This window comes from Panicum hallii, chromosome 4 (genome assembly GCF_002211085.1).
Source record: "Panicum hallii strain FIL2 chromosome 4, PHallii_v3.1, whole genome shotgun sequence".
NCBI lineage: Eukaryota > Viridiplantae > Streptophyta > Magnoliopsida > Poales > Poaceae > Panicum > Panicum hallii.
Window position 1 is genome coordinate 7,792,898 of NC_038045.1, and position 14,741 is coordinate 7,807,638.

At 46.2% G+C, this 14,741-nt stretch overlaps 1 pseudogene; it reads right to left on the minus strand.

Annotated features, from left to right (window-relative positions):
* Window positions 1-9,090: 9,090 nt before the first annotated feature.
* On the minus strand, window positions 9,091-13,529 carry LOC112891021 (annotated as a pseudogene).
* Window positions 13,530-14,741: the final 1,212 nt, after the last annotated feature.

Genomic DNA, 14,741 nt, shown 5'->3' on the forward strand with positions numbered 1-14,741 from the left:
GTGGAGCTTGCTTCAAACCAGAAAGAGCTTTAGAGAGCTTATATACATGATTTGGCTTCTTGGGATCTTCAAAACCGGGAGGTTGCTCAACAAAAACAAGTTCACTAATCTTGCCATTTAAGAAAGCACTTTTCACATCCATTTGAAAAAATTTTATGTTGTGAGAGCAAGCATAAGCTAATAAGATTCTAATAGCTTCTAATCTAGCAACGGGGGCAAAAGTTTCACCAAAATCCAAACCTTCGACTTGAGTGAAGCCTTGAGCCACCAATCTTGCTTTGTTTCTCACAACCATTCCATCTTCATTTTGCTTGTTTCTAAAAACCCATTTAGTCCCAATGACATTAAAATTTCTAGGCCTCTCAACTAGGTCCCAAACTTGATTCCGGGTGAAATTATTCAATTCTTCATGCATAGCATTCACCCAATCCGGATCTCTCAATGCATCATCTACACAGGTTAGGTTCAAGAAAAGATACAAAAGAATAATGTTCACAAAATGAAGCAATGCGAGATCGAGTTTGGACACCCTTACTAATATCACCCATAATTTGATTCACGGGGTGATCCTTTGCAAGAATATGATGAGTTCTTTGAAGAGCGATGGGTTCTTGAGTTGATGGAGAAGATGTACTTGATGAACCAACTTGATCTTGTACTTGAGAATCATCGTTACTAGAATCTTGTACTATTTGTTGTGCTTGATCTTTTGAGATAGAGGTTGAAGGAATAACTCTAATAGAGATAGAATGACCATCATCACTTTCATCTTCTTCTCTTGGTCTAACATCACCAATTGACATATTTTTCATTGCATTTCTTAAACCATCACTTCTCACATCATCAAGATTTTCTTGTTCATTATGAGACCCATTTGTTTCATCAAATTCAACATCATATGCTTCTTCAACAATACCATGTGTTTTGTTGTAGACCCGATAAGCCTTGCTACAAGATGAATACCCGAGAAGAAAACCCTCATCACATTTGCTTTGGAACTTTGATAACCGAGTTCCCTTCTTGAGAATATAGCATTTGCAACCAAACACTCTAAAATATGATATATTTGGTTTCCTTCCAATGAGCAACTCATATGGGGTCTTGTTATGAAATCTATGGCAATACAATCTATTTGACGCATGGTAAGCCGTGTTGATTGCTTCGGCCCAAAAACTATCGGAAACATTATACTCGGAGAGCATTGATCTTGCCATATCAATCAATGTTCTATTTTTCCGCTCAACAAGACCATTTTGTTCCGGAGTGTACTTGGTTGAAAATTCATGTTTGATTCCTTTCTCATCACACCATTCTTCAACTCTTGTGTTTTTAAATTCACTTCCGTTGTCACTCCTCACTTTCTTCACCTTGAGTTCAAATTCATTTTCAGCCCTTGTCAAGAATTTCTTGAATATGTCATAAGTATCGGCTTTGTCATGAAGAAAGAAAACCCAAGTATACCTTGAGTAATCATCCACTACCACAAGACAATAGCAATTTCCACCAATACTTCTATAAGTAGTAGGACCAAATAAATTAATATGCAATAATTCCAATGGTCTCTCGGTTGACATGACACTCTTAGTAGGATGAGCATTTGCAACTTGCTTTCCGGCTTGACATGCACTACATAACTTATCTTTCTCAAACTTCACATTCTTCAAGCCAACTACTAAATCATGCTTTATAAGACGGTTGAGTTGTTTCATGCCAACATGACCAAATCTTCTATGCCATAACCAACCCAAAGATGATTGAGTGAACAAATATGTAGACAAGTTGGCCTCTTTAGTAGCAAAATCCACAAGATATACATCCTCATATCTAAATCCTGTAAAGATGTCATTTTTTTCCATCCAAGCTAGTCACTACAACATCATCTTTAGTGAACTACACTTGTATCCAAAATTACAAAGTTGAGTGACCGCTAAGAGATTAAACTTGAGAGAATCAACTAACAATACTTTTTAAAGAGAATGATCACTTGAGATTGAAATTATACTAACTCCTTTGACTTTGCCTCGGCTATTGTCACCAAAGATAATATCACTATAGCCATCCACATTCTCATCTAGAGAGGAAAACATCATTGGATCTCCGGTCATGTGTTGAGTGCATCCACTATCAAGTACCCAATATCTTCCTCCGGACTTGTAGTTTACCTACAATAAAGAGATAACTCTTTTAGGTACCCAAACTTTCTTGGGTCCTTCAACGTTAGCGACCAAGACTTTTGGTACCCAAATAGCATTCTTTTTAGCACCATCTATAGGTATTCCAACAAATTTTGCACTAACATTACCATTTGAATTTCTCATAAGAATGTAACTTGAATCAAAGGATATGACTTTCATGTTGGTGCAATTCTTCTCAACATGACCAACCTTCTTGCATTTTTCACAATATGACTTACCACTACTCTTCACAAAGGTAGTTTTGGTTTGCACAAAAGTCTTCTTCCCTTTCTTAGTAATATATCCAAACCCTTGCTTGTTCAAGGTGAACTTTTGACTTGCCCAACAATGATTAAACATGGCTCTACTATCATAGCACTTTCTCAAATCATTAGTCAAGCAAGTAACCTCTTTCTTTAACAAATCATTTTCCATAATGAGAGACTCATTGCAAGATGAGTCATCAATTTTGGTGCAAAAAGAGCTAGTAGAACTAGAACCACAAGGTTTATCATCAATTAAGTCACAACTCACACCAATGCTCAATGTTGCTTTTCTTTCATGATTATGTAGGGCATTGTGAGCTTCCTCAAGCTTCTCATAAGTTTCTTTGAGATTCTCATGTGAAGTCTTTAGCTCCTCATAGGAATCTTGAAGAGAAGAAAACTTCAACTTCAATTCCTTTAACTTGGCCTTTTCTTTAGTCATGAAATTCATCGGCATCATTGAGCATTTTAACAAGATCATCATATGAAAGTTCATCAAGTTCATCATCTTGTTGTACCTTTGCACCACCCTTTGCCATAAGACAATGTGGTGTGGAGAAGAGTGATGGAGCCTCCTTGATGGCGATCCCGGCAACTCCCTTGGATGGCTTGTCATCATCATCATCATCATCATCATCGGAGCTTGCATCGGAATCCCACTCAACAAAATAAGTTTGACCATTCTTCTTCTTCTTGATGAACTTCTTCTTATTTTCATCATTTTTCTTATCCTTCTTGTTCTTGTCATCTTTCTTGTTTGGACAATTGACACTAATATGACCCATTTCACCGCATTGGAAGCAAGTCTTGTCCATAAAAGGATTTTTTCTTGATGATTGACCTTTCTTGCCAAAGTTCTTCTTGTTCATCATTCTATTGAATCTCTTGACAAAGAGAGCCATCTCTTCATCCGATTCTTCTTTTTGGCACTCACTTTCTTCTTCCTTTTTGCTATCTTGAGCTTTGAATGCCACACTTTTCTTTTTCATATCAATTTCTCCCCCATGAGCTTCATCTTGAGATTTCTTGAACATGTCATGAGTGAGAACTTCTCCCAATATTTGTGTGGGAGTTGCGGTCTTCACATTTGACCTTACAAGCAAGGTCACAATTGTATCATATCTTTCCGGAAGGCATCTAAGAAACTTGTGGTTGAAATCCGCATCCGGTACCTCAAATCCAAGTCCCTTGAGGTCATTCACAATGTTATTTAGCCGGTTGAACATCTCGGCTATACTCTCATCCTTCTTCATGCTAAATTCACTAAAATTGCCCTCAAACAAATATAACTTAGCCTCCTTCACACTTGATGTGCCCTCATGAATTTCCATGAGCTTTTCCCATATGTCATGTGCATTTGTGAGACTCTTGACTCTATTAAATTCGGTCACACCAAGGGCACTAAAGAGCACATTGACCCCTTGATCATTTAGTATCTCATTTTCCTCTTCTAAGGGTGTCAAATTTTTTGAGTTCAAAATGATATATCCATCATTAACCACTCTCCATAGCTTTCTACTCATGGCTTTGATATGAGCCGACATCCTAGTCTTCCAATAATCATAATTGTTCCCATCAAAAAACGGTGGCTTCCCAACATGAATTCCATTATCACTAGTCATTGTTCTACTCCAAGATGGTTAAATCCGCAATTAATGGAGTACTTAGCTCTGGCACCACTTGTGGGATCAAGAACACCTACTAGAGGGGGGTGAATAGGCGGTTTAAAACTAAAACCAACAACACTAGAGAAATTTAATTAGTAACAAAAGAAAGCTCTATGTCAAGCTACTACTATCTCTAGAAAGGTTTGCAACCTAGGGTGACAAAATACAATTCAAGCTCTAGTAAAGTAAATTGCTCGAAATAAAACAACAATTAAATTGAGCAAGAAAGATAACCAAGCTTGACACATAAATTTATCCCGTGGTGTCGATGACTTGCCGGTCACCCCTAATCCACGTTGAGGTGGATTCCAAGAATCAACCGCTCCTCTTATCAAGAACCTCTTGATCTTGAGCCGGCTAGAAACAAGGAACCGCTCCACACCTCGATTTCACTAGAGTTGCTCTTCACCACTACGGTAAGGTGAGCACAAAACCTCTCACAAACGAAATCGGGGTTTCTCAACAATCTCCTTCAAGAAGCTCCACGAAATCACCTTCTCCAAGCCGTCTAGGGAGCGGCAACTCCCAAGAGTAACAAGCCAATGATCCTTGCTTGAAGATTCCCTAGTGCCACAAAGCTCAAACTCTTGATGCAGTGCACTAGGAAGCACTCTCACTCTCAAAAATGCAAATCCTTAGCAAGTGTGTGAGAGAGAGGGATGTCTTAGCACTAGAGGGTCAAGAATGCAGTCCAAATGGCTAAGAGAGAGACCCAAAGGCCGGGCATTGGGTATATATAGACATCCCATCAAAAACTAGCCGTTACAGTCTTTTCTGCGAGATCGCGGACCGTCCGGTTTCAAAAACCAGACCGTCCGCCGTTATAAACCAGAGAGTCAGAGAGCATTAAATGCGTGTCAGAACTAGCCGTTACAGCTCTGGCGGACCGTCCGCGCACAATCGGCGGACCGTCCGCAGTTAGGAGTTCCACAACTCCAGAGATATGACAGTCTCTGGAACAGACCAGAAATTAGCCAGCGGACCGTCCGCAGTTCATCCTAGAAGAACAGGCAGAGACAGCAATATTTCTGGATCAAGTTAACAGAGAGCCTGCGGACCGTCCGCGCCCCAGCGGCGGACCGTCCGCGGGCCAGACTATTTAGACAGACCAGAGAACACCCTTTCTGGAACGAAGGTGAGTTAGAGTGGCGGACCGTCCGCCCAAGAGAGCCGGACCGTCCGCCAGTCACAAGATATTCCCAGTAAACCTTCTATAACGGGAGCGGACCGTCCGCACCCAAGGGGCGGACCGTCCGCGCTTAAGCAGACAGCTCTCAAACTTGTTCTTTTTCAAAACCCGGCAAAGCGTAGTTAGCCCTCATGCATGCACTTAGATATTTTGAGCAAAATGGCACTAGAGACCCGTCAAGCACGAGTACATGACCCCTCTTGATAGTACGGCTATCTATCCAACAAATCCGGTCACTTATCATCCACTAAACACCTTGTGACCGGTAAAATTCAAAAGACCCTATTTTATACCTTTGCCTTGAGCCCAAACTTTTCTCATCGTCTCCAAAAATCCACACGTTCACAAATAACTCTCATTCATCCGTGGATCAACCTATACTTATTTTCTCAAAAAGAATTATTAATCCACAAACCGTTGTCATTAATTACCAAAACACGAATTAGGGGCCTAGATGCTTTCACGGTGCGCGGGCCGCGGCGGAGCAGGGAGGCCGCGGGGGGATCGGGGGAGCGGCGGAGCGGCGGAGCAGGGGCGGCCGCGGGGGGAGCAGCGGAGCGGCGGAGCAGGGCGGCGCCGGGGGAGCAGGGGCGGCGCGCGGCGCGCGGGGGAGCGGGGCGGCGCGCGGGCCGCGGCGGAGCAGGGCGGCCGCGGGGGGAGCGGCGGAGCGGGGCGGCGCCGGGGGAGCGGGGCGGCGCCGGCGGAGCAGGGCGGAGCGGGGCGGCGCGCGGGGGAGCGGGGGAGCGGCGGAGCGGCGGAGCAGGGGCGGCCGCGGGGGGAGCGGGGGAGCAGCGGAGCAGGGGCGGCCGCGGGGGAGCGGGGGAGCGGGGCGGCGCCGGGGGAGCAGGGGCGGCGCGCGGGGGAGCGGGGGAGCAGGGCGGCGCGCGGGGGAGCGGGCCTGGCACGTGGGAGGAGCAGGGGCGGGAGCTAGGTGCACCTGATTCTCAAACCAAATAAGAAATGGAACCATTCCGTTCCACTTTAATTCTCGAACCAAACAAAAAATTAGAACGGTTCCATTCCGACTACCAAACAAGAAATGGAACCATTCCATTCGAAGAATCTGAAATGGAACGGTTCCGTCCTACCAGATTCTCCAACCAAACATATCCTAACACAGCTGAATATCCCTCGTGGGCCCTAGCCACACGCAATCTTTGACTTCATGTCGATGAAAACTAAAACAGAATGAATGAAGAGACCTAGCGAAAGTATCCTGTCAGATTGCGCTGCATTATGTGTCAGAGAATGGATCCGACAAGTCCGCTCAGGGCTGATCCGTCGTTCAAAGTTAGTTGATACTAGCTAGCATATATATATACCAGGATCAGAGAATAAAAGGAACACGCAGATCGCGTTTCACGGTTCCAGAAACAAGCTAAGGTAGGCAGGTGGAAAGGTATAAGGTATACGTGTTGCTCGACTAAAGTTTAATCCGTCGTATTAAATATTTGAACATCAATTAGAAGTATTAAATATAGATTAATTATAAAATCAATGGTATAAATGGAGACTAATTCACGAGATGAATCCATTAAACCTAATTAGTCCATAATTTGATAATATTGTGCTACAGTAAACATATGCTAATTAAGAATTAATTAGTTTTAATAGATTCATCTCGTGAATTATTCTTTATTTATGCAAGAAATTTTATAGTTAGCTCATATTAATTTTTCTAATTAGTATCCAAACATCCAATATAATCTGAGACTAAAAGTTAAAAGGTTAATTCCTAGATCCACCTTAATCTTTTTATGTTTTGTTATGTCGATGGATGGAAAGGCCGAAAGGGAGGATGGGCGGCTAATCAAACAAAACAATCCACGTAGGCAGTCTACTCAACAGCAACGAGAACCAATGCAAGAGAGGCCAAGAATTGCACCCAGCAGCCAAGGCCGTGTTTCACGAGGAGATCGAAGCTGTCGGTGACGGTGTGCACTGACAGCAGGCATGTCACGCTATGCCATGTCGCTCTAGCCGTGCGCACACCTGCAGTAATAGCGTGTGAGGAAAGTCCTGACCGACGGTAGCTTGATGAGCTAGGCTCTCAGGGCTTTTGGGTTAGCGTTCTAGAGCACCATGCGTCTATGTCGAGGGCAGTGTACTGCCAGTAACCTCTATATTATATTATTATTATTATCTCCAAATAGTTGAGGTTTACTGTTACTCTTCACAATTTTTAGTAAGTGGTCGAGAGTACTTTAGTCTAATTCAGACATTTTCTAAGAGAACAACAAATTAGGAACTACTAAAAAAACACCTAATAACATTTTCCAACCTAAAGTACTATTGTTGGCCACTTGATAAAGGCCTCGTTTGTTTCCTCCCGACTAAAATTTAGTCCCATCACATTGAATATTTGAACACTAATTAGAATTATTAGATATAAGCTAATTACAAAACCAATTGCATAAATGGAGACTAATTCGCGAGATGAATCGATTAAGTCTAATTAGTTCATGATTTGGCAATGTTGTGCTATAGCAAACACTAGAAAGGCACGCAGCAAAGCCGCGCGGGATCCGTATTTCATGCCGTTGGTTGCAGTTCATACAGACTTTAGTTCATGCACAGAGTAGTAATTATTGTATATGTAGATGTCATGGCCTGCAGTCTGTTATTGTACTTGGTATATATCTTGGACTCTCTATTATCGTGACCCTACTTAGATATTATTTTTGGTATGGAAATGAAACTATCTTTTTTATATATTTAGTGTTTTTGGTTATAGTATTTTCTGTTATCATTATTTTAAAAGTTTGTTGTGTAGAAAATCTTTAGGTTTTAAAATTTTAAGCAATTTTTGTATTCAAAACTTTTTGACATAAAGGTGTTTCGGTGTCCAAATCGTAGGGAGAATGGATATTACGTAAATATTTATGCGGATGAATTGTAAAGGCGCTTTGAATTTAAAATTGTACTATATAATGAAGCTGTAGATTTTGAAATTTTGAGCAACCTTTGTATTGAACACTTTTTAATTTGATGATGTTTCGGTGTCCATATTGTAGAGGTACGATGGATCGCATGCAAGCATTTGTGCAAACGAATTGTGAAAGCGTTTTGAAGTTTAAAATTTGCTCTATAATAAAGTTGTAGTTTTTAAATTTTTTATCAAATTATATATTGAACAACTTTTAATTTTAACACATTTTGGTGTTCAAATTGTACGTATAATATTGCCCGTGTAGAAGTAACAGATGGAATGGGTTGTCGTTTGATTTAATTAAAATCCGAGGGATTTTTCTAAAACAATTCTTGAGAGAGGACTAGGACGGCGGGTTGATTTTATAAAAACTTAAGGTTTTCTTTACAAATTTTCCTGAACCGGGAAGGTTGGACTGCGGGTTGATTTTGAGCAAAGTTGTAAGCTTTTTTATAAAATTACCTGAGAGAGGAGGCCGGACTGCAGGTTGATTTCTCTAAAGTCCGAGAGCTTTTTTGCAAAATATCTAGGACTCGCTCGATATAGGACGTCTGCCCGATAGATCCGACACGGAAACGCTAGCGACGTGGCCACAATCCCGGGCACCTTTTGGTGAGTGATTCCTATACAGAGATCATACTAATGATGGATTAATTAGGCTCAGTAGATTTATCTCATAAATTAGTCTCCATTTATACAATTAGTTTTATAGTTGGCTCATATTTAGTCCCCTTAATTGGTATCCAAACATGTGATGTGACCTGAACTAAAAATTAAAATTAGTTATAGGATCCAAACACCTCTAAATACTCCTCGGGAATTAGCTAAGCTAAAATGGCATTGGCTATTTGAGAAAATTGTAAAGTTGGCGAACGTTCATGGCCATTTCGTTCTAAAAAAAACACTCAGAAAAACATTGTAAACCTTGTAGAGCGAGTGCCCACTTGAAAATAGAAAAAGGAATGACAACTTACAGTACTAGGGCTACTCTTGCCAGACAACATACAACAATGCGTACACACTAGTGTACCGGGGAATGGGCATGCGAGGAGGGAACTGTTGAAAATTTCGATGTCACGGTGAAGGTGAAGGCGACGTGGCCGCCGGCGCTAGTGGCCGCGCCATGGCCGCGAGCGCCGTCTTGCCGCACATGATGGCCTCTCTGGGAACCTTCAGCTTCAGCTCCCGCAGCCTCCTCTCCTCCATCCCTTCGGCGAAGACGACGCCCATGCCCATGTGGAGGTGCGGCTCGATGTGGCAGTGGAACGCCCACACGCCCGGGTTGTCCGCCACGAACCGGAGCGCCGTCCACCCATGCGGGAAAAGCACCGCCGTGTTCCGCAGCGGCGGGTTGACCGTGTTGATGAATTCCTTGTTCTTGAGGTCCTGTTCGGGGTCGCAGCGGCCCTCGCCGTAGCCGAGCACCCAGAAGTCGTGCCCGTGGAGGTGCCACGGGTGCGACTCGCTCACGCCGTGCTTCCTCATGTCCGCGTTCTGCAGCACGACGTCGACGACCTCGCCGTGCGCGAACGTGTACACCCGGTCGCTCACCGTCACCGGCTGGACAGCCTCCGGCTTCTGCTCCTGCGGTGGCTTCTCGATGTCGTAGCTGCTGTGGAAGGTGGCTGGCGCGGGGGTGGTGTCGAACACCTGGCCCTGGATGCCGTAGGCGTAGGCGCCGAGGTACGGGGTGGCCGGGAGCGACAGGGACACGTGGTTGATCGCCCACTTGATCTGGCCGTCGACAAGCTCCTGCGTGTTTAGCATGGCGATCGTCCGGTGCACGCGCGTCGTCTCCGGCGGCGCCCGGTATCCGGGGCCTGCCCGGGCTTTGAGTTTCTTGGCGAACTCCTTGCTGCGTCCCACGTCGTCCCAGGCCGGGGTCGCCGGAGGCACTCCCGCCGGCAGCTCGTTTTTGCTGCCGGCGTATCTTAGGACCGCCAGGGCCGGCAGCGTCCTGGGTCTCCGCCCTATCACACCGACGGAGATCCAGTAGGAGGGAGACGACACCTGTTTTGCCGCCGTGGTGAGGAGGACGGAGTAGCTCTCGCCGGAGTAGATCTCGATGTCGTCGACGTCGAACGGCTCCACCAAGTTGCCGTCGGCCTCCACCACCGTCAGCTTGTGCTGCAAATTCAAACAAAAAAAGGCACGGTCATCGATGATCGCTCTAGACTCTGCAATCATCTAACCTTTTTTCCCCTTACGGCCTTACCCCCTGGACCTGCACGTTGAGGGCGGAGAGGGAGGTGGTGCTGGCGATCCTGAGCCTGTACGTCCTGCCGGGCTCCACGTCGAACACCACGGGGCCGCACTGGGTCTCCCTGCAGAAGGGCCCGCACTCGCTTCGCCGGACCACGCCGCAGCTTTCCGCCTTCTCGGCCTCGCACGCCGCCTTCTCCTTCTCCGCCTCCGACCCCTTCCCCTTCCCCTCGCATCCCGCGTCGCACGCCGCCTCCACGCGCTCCCCATCCCTCCGGTCGCACTTGGTGGCGTCACGGTGGATCCCCTTCTGGAACTCGCCGACGTCGCCCAGCGTGCACCCGAACTGCCCCTTCCCGTTGATCAGCAGCGTCTGCAATGGAAATTGGAAGGTTCTTTGGTAACCGTACGTCCAGAACCCAATTAAACAAGAGAAAATTCCCAGCGTACCATCGAAAATTTATCTTATCTCTTCTATACCATCAAAATTTAGACTATCCTTCAATGCCATTAGAAATTTAACACTGTCCCTTCTATACCATTACTACTCTCTTCCGTACCATTACTACTCTGTTAGCTGAAAGTGAAAAGATAATATTACCCCTAGAGAAGAGATGAAAATTTTTTCTGAGGGACACAGGTAACGGAGAAGTGTGCAAGTGTTCGTGCTCCTCTCAGCCTTGTCCGCCATGACTCGACTGTTCGAGCTCAAGCCGGCAGCAGCTCCAGCCATAATCCAAGGTTACGGGGAGAGAGAGGAGGGTGAGGAGGTTCCATTTTGGTGACTCCAAGCCATAGTCACCGGGGAACGGGAACGCCCCTGTGTTCCATGTTCCGGGACGGGAACGCGGGAATATTTTAGTTCCCGCAGTGTAAAAATACGTTCCAAGTGCCGTTTCCCGTTCCTTGTTCCTCGTTTCTCGATCCGTCGTCCTAGGAACTTCGGTGACTATGCTCCAAGCATGGATGAGAGTGTGGAAGGTGGTCGGCCCCGAAACAGCTATTGTTGCGGTCAGGAGCGGATCCAGGGTGCAGGGGAGCCTCCAGCCCCCCTAACCCATACAATTAATGGAGCCTCTCCCCCTCCCCCTTTCAAACAATTTTCAATCGTGAATGAAGGGAAGGAGGAAGAAGAAAAAAAAGAAGGGAGGAAGAAGAGGCCTAAATTCGTATCCTAGATTCGCCACTAGTTGACGATCCTGGAAGCTCGCGAGAAGCTTACTGGTTACAGGGAAAGGTAAGGCGCGCGGGTTGGAGCCGGCAGAGGAGGTTATGGATGTGCTCACTGTGAGCCAATCGAGTTGTGGTGGCCGGACGCCGGCCGGAGATCGACGAAGTCACGAAATGGCTTTCCTCTGTACAGAAACAGGAGAGGAGCAAATTGGAACAGGGAAGAAGATGAGCGGCGGAGCTGGACGGCTCGGCGAGCTCGGTGGACGGGCCGCGCTTGACCGGGAGCGAGGCCCCACGCGCTCGGACGAAGGGACAGCAAGCTCGCGGCGCGAGGCACTTGCTCAAGCCGCCTTGCGCTCTGCCGACTGGCCTCCGTGGCGAGCCGCACGAGCACACCGCGGCGCGCTACGCTGAGCGCCGCCGGATCTTCGCGGCGAGCTGCACGCGTACGCTGCGACACACTCCACCGACAGGCGCCAGGCCCTCCACGACGGGCTGCACGCGCACACCGCGGCATCCGACGGGGCCGCACCCACAAGCCGCGACAGTTCAGCGGACGTGGCGCAAGGCGCCTGCTTGACAAGCCGCGCGCGCGCACCGTGAGGGTTGGTGGTGCGGCATGGGTGAGCTTGCTCGCCGGCGCCCCTGGAGTTGCGGACGGGAAATCGACGGTGCGCTTGTTTGCGGATGGGAAGCGGATGAGATAGGGGTAAAATTGTCATAATGGAAGGAGACAAACTGATTTTGACGCCGTTACATTGCATTTCTAAACGAAAATTAACGGCAATAGTATATAGAGGATGAAAAATTATTTTCAGCTGCACTAAAAGATGATCTAAATTTTAATAGCATAAAAGGTATGAGATAAATTTTCAATGGGATATGCGGAATTTTCTCATTAAACAATCGCCACATGTACGTGTCGTACCTGAGGCTCGCCGACCCACTGGAAGTGGTCGTCCTTGCGCTCGAGCCCCGCCGCCTGCGCGTAGACGGCCTCGTGGTACCAGTCGCTGAGCAGCATGTTGAGGTCGCCGGCGTACATGGGATCCTTCTCGAACGGGTCGTCCCTGTCGAGCACGATCAGCGAGCCGTACAGCCCCGCCGCCCGCTGCATCCCGAAGTGGCCGTGGTAGAAGTACGTCCCGGCCTGCGACGACCCAGCATTTCAGTTCATCATCAGTCTCAGAGTCCTTGTGAAGAAATGGAAAAAAGAAAACCATTGCCATCCAATTTTGCTCTACTAAAAGAACCGTTGGTTACTACCTTGTCAGCCTTGAACTCGTAGTTGAACGTCTCCCCGGGGTTGATGGGGCACTGCGATATCGACGCGGTTCCGTCCGCCCATGGCGTACCAATCTGCACACCACCATGCAGCATCATCCATAATGCTTTTAGCATCTTCGATCTACATCCTTCTGTTACTTTTTTTTTACGATATCGCAAGACGACAAAGCTCCGTACTATGACACACAAGCATTAGGCACCTGTTTGATTCCATGCCAATGGATGACGACCCCCTCAGTGTGCAGCTTGTTGTTCACCACCACTTTGATAAGGTCCCCAGCGTAGGCGGTGATCGTCGGGCCGGGGAACGCGCCATTGATCCCGATCATCCCGTGTTGCTTGCAGTCTGGTGCCCACAGTATGTACTCGACGTTCCAGACATGCGGAGCTGGACCTGGACCCGGAGCTGGAGACTGAACAGTAGGTGTAGCTGAAGCAGGCGCGTTTGGGGTTGGAGCAGGGGCCATGGCGCCACGAGAAGACGGCGCAACTGGGTGAGCGAGGGCCAGCACCAGAGCGCAACACGTGAGCAGCTGAACTGCATGAGCGTCCCAAAGCTCGACCGACGGCATGGCTGAGTGGGGCTTACTAGTGTACTAGTGTTGTGGACTTGTTCCCTTCCACAGAAAGGAGAGCTGAGAGCAGCTGTGTGTGGATGTTGGCACAGGGCATCATACTTTTTTTATAGGCGCCAATGGTTGAAAGGGACAAAAGAGTATGGAATACTTGATATGGTTCTCCAAGCTTCGGCTTGCTTTATTCTGATTCCTTGTGCTGCGGGGCCTTTGTTTTTGGGATTCAATTTTCTGGCTAAAGTGAAGTTCTTGGTCTCTTTCATTCTATTCCCATTATTTCAGCTAGAAAGAGCACGTGTCTGGATGGTGTCTGCATTTTGCAATACTTCTTGTGGAGAATGTCTATGGTAAGACTTATTGGCACGTTTGCTTCATATATAGCCAAACACTTCACACCAAAAATTGAGCGGGCCACAGTTTTGTAAACATGCATTTGGATTTGTGTAGCTAGCTATATATACTTTTCTAGCTTAGTACCCCACTTGTCATCGACTCATTATCTTAACCATACTTGTAATATGCTTACACTACTGGAAATCATTTTATCAGCGGATATATTAAAATATTGTCCCGTTTCAAAATGTAGGTCGATTTAATTTTATTCTCAGTCAAAATTCATCTGATTTTGACCGAGTTTATAGAAAAATGGATCCCACAACTACCACATCAAACTAGTTTTGTTAAATCCTCCATGAAATGTATCTTGTACTCTTTGTTAGTTCATTTATTTGACATTATTTTAGATGTTAGTACGTATATCTTTCTACAAACTGGTTTGACCAACTTTATGGAAAATGCAGGTCATTAGTGACTCCCAATATGTGTTGCCTAGCACTTCTGTTATTTGTCGAAAGTGATAAACATACAAGCCTTTGAGGCTTTGGCCAAATAGTTACTCAACTAATTAATATATAATTTTTTATGTCGCAAAGTTGTTTTCACTTTATTCGATATCAGAAAATACTTTCTTTTTGTATCACATAATAATAAATAGGGTAGTTGAATGACAAAAATATTGTATAATCTAACGAAACCAAATGCGCTTTGTAATTTCAAACTGGACTCATGAGTAGAATGCACACAAGTTGGACATTTTTGCACAAGGCTAAAACAGCATGCATTTGAAGCAGAAGAGTCTAGTGCGGCTGCTGCCGTCGCTGTGCAGTGTGCACCGGTACCTACAATCAGAGCGTTATCCCGTCGTGAAACACGCGCACCCGCACGCGTCCGCGGGCCCTCGCGTTCTGGCGCTGACACGTTTTAGCTTGAAAACGCTGAC